Below are 2,817 nucleotides of genomic sequence, written 5' to 3'. Positions count from 1 at the left end.
TTGATCTTTCTCTGGGATTTTCTCTAGGTTCAAACAGTTCTGTACTTTTCCAATACAGAAATTTCTCCTATGACTTTTAAAATATTGTAGGTGGTCTTGATTTCTCATGTTTTTTTATCTCTATATTGCTGTTGTCCCTGTCTTCTTTGTTCCATGTTGTTTATGTTTTTATTGTTTCTGTTAGGTCTCCCAGTCTACGAAGCACAGAAGGGGTGAATGCATAGAGAAAAGACAACAGATGCAGTGGTTTACCAGGAAGCAGGGGAGGAGAATTGGGGAGCAATCAGTGAATACAAGTGAGGGGAGGGAGCATTAAAACGGATTGTAATGATGTATAAACAATGCTTTAAAAATGATTTTAACTGTGGAAGGATATGATCCTACAAGGAAACAAAACCAAACCTGACCTATGGTTACCGCTAGAGAAGGAGGAAGAGTGTTTGCTTAGGGGCACTGAGTGAATTTTACTGGTGGTGGAACAATTTGGAGAGTGAGATCAATAATTGTATAAAACAAAGGGTATGGTCAATGGCACCGATTACACATGTGGAAATTGTTGAATTGAAGGTGGTTTTGTTGTGTATATTTTTGCCAAAAAAAAAGGATGATTATGAAGACAAAGAAAACACTAAAATAGATTGGGGCAAATATCGTAAATTTTTTCTTGAAATGATTGAACTATTAAGTTATATGATATGTGGATAAAGTACCAATAAAAACGTGTGATTTTGTGTCTTTATGATATGTCACTTCTCAAAGAATTTTAACCAGCTGAGGCAAACAAAAGAGGATTTAGGTAGAAATGTTTCACAGGAAAATGTTTATTGAGATAGTCATTGGATGATGTTTGCGTAGCATGTCCCAAAATGTATATGCAAATTGCTCAGGAATATATTTTCTATGTTAGCTACAAATCAAGGTTTGAAAATAAGTAAGCTAAACTTGTGGAATTTTAATGTCCAGTCTGTTTCAAAAGAATAAACAATGTCCAGTCTCTGCCAAAAGAACAAACAAATCTGTTGTGTTGGTGACATAATCTCCTGTCAACTTGAGGGTAGTAAGAGTGCAGGGGTGGATTTTAGCCTGCAAATCAGGTTGCAGCTCGATGACCTCATTTGGAGTCATGAAGGAGACAAATAGCTCACTGGAAGCTAGACCAATTCTCTCTTTGCCTTCCCTTTCCTGCTGTTGAGACACAGAGAGCTGGAGGAGCCATGTGGAAACCTGTGCCCAAGATTGAGATGTTTCCAACAACACTGGATCCACAAGACTTTCTGCCTACCAGCCTGTGATCTCCCTGCATTTAGCATCATTGTATGTGCTGTGTGAGTCCAAAGAGGAATTTATGGATTAGTATTTGGTATATGAGCTAATATTGGAAATATGGACTTGATCTGGCCTGGACTGGGTTGTTTTCCCAATATTCAATTCTTCTCTCTGTTACACCACACACACGTACACACACACATTCTAATCTTACACAAAATCTAATCTCATAAACCCAGAGAGGCAGTTCAACTTTGTTTTTTGCGGTCCCTATGAGGTGAAATCGATACAATGGTAGTGACTTTGGAGGGATTTTTATTTACTTTTATTATTTATTTTCTTAGTAATTTCATTTTTCTTGAATCCACAATGTACATGGAAGCAGCAATTAAGAAATCAAATAATTTATTGCTGTTCCTAAAAATTTATTGGACAAATCTGCTACACAGGATCTCTTTAAAGTATTAAAGAACACTTTGAGAAGTAATGTATTCCTTCCTGTCTCACTCATTATATATATATATATACATACCATGTGTCAATTATGACTCATAGTGACCTGAGAGAGTAGAACTTCCTCTGTCCAATGAATAATGCACTATACTTCAAGGCTCCTCACCATGACATTTTTAATTGCCTCACATGCATATGAAAATTGAAAAATGTATAAGAAACAGAAATTAATGCATTTAAATTGCATTGATGTTGAATATTAAAAGTACAGTGAATGGTCTAAAGAGTAAACAAATCTGCTTTGGAAGAAGTTCAGCCAACACTTCCCTTTGAAGTAAGGAGGAGAGATGTCACTTAATGTACCTTGGACTTACAAAGAGAAACCAGTCTCTAGAACAGACCATCATGCTAGGCAAAGTAGAGAATCAGAGAAAGAGGAAGCCGCTCAATAAGATGGATTGGTATGTGACTGCAACAAAAACTCAACCATACCAACAATTATGAGACTGGGACAGGACCGTGCAGTATCCTGCTCTGTTCTGCACAGGGTAGTTATGTGTCTGAGTTACATCAATGGTACCTAATAACAACTGTTTTAATTCAGCAACAATTGTACTTTTTCTTTAAAAAATCCCAAGCCATACTTCCCTGGCAGGAGTGATACCATGATCATGAAGGTGGTTTTCCCAGGGTGAGGCTCATCCATTGCACTCTGGGTGTGCTGACCCCTGCGATTTCCCCAAATGTGGGAAACTCAATGCATAATTTGTGGTAGTGGCGGACAGCGTTCGCGCTATTTTCGGGGGAAAAAAATCCTAGGCCTCCATGATTGTGGTCAACATTTTTCCAATCCCTGGTAAAGGGCATTATGCTTGGTAAAATTGAGGAGACCTGAAAAAGCGAAAGACAACCCAAGGAGTTGGACTGACACTGTGGCTGCAACAATGTGCTCAAACATAAGAACTATGAGTCCAGAGCAGGACCAGAGGCTGCTGCTTCTGTTTGACACAGGGTTACATTGAGTAGGAACTAACTTGGAGGCACCTCACAACACCCTTCCCCACTTTTCTGTGTGAAAACTCATCTTTCCTTCTAAAT

At 38.3% G+C, this 2,817-nt stretch overlaps 1 non-coding gene across 1 annotated transcript; it reads left to right on the top strand.

Moving 5' to 3' along the window:
- The first annotated feature begins 2,359 nt into the window (after nt 1–2,359).
- On the top strand, nt 2,360–2,522 carry LOC142441733 (U1 spliceosomal RNA). Its single transcript, XR_012783084.1, has one exon. It is a non-coding gene; the product is annotated as a U1 spliceosomal RNA (small nuclear RNA).
- Nucleotides 2,523–2,817: the final 295 nt, after the last annotated feature.

Source organism: Tenrec ecaudatus, chromosome 2, assembly GCF_050624435.1.
Source record: "Tenrec ecaudatus isolate mTenEca1 chromosome 2, mTenEca1.hap1, whole genome shotgun sequence".
Lineage (NCBI taxonomy): Eukaryota > Metazoa > Chordata > Mammalia > Afrosoricida > Tenrecidae > Tenrec > Tenrec ecaudatus.
This window is presented reverse-complemented; position numbering and strand designations above follow the sequence as displayed.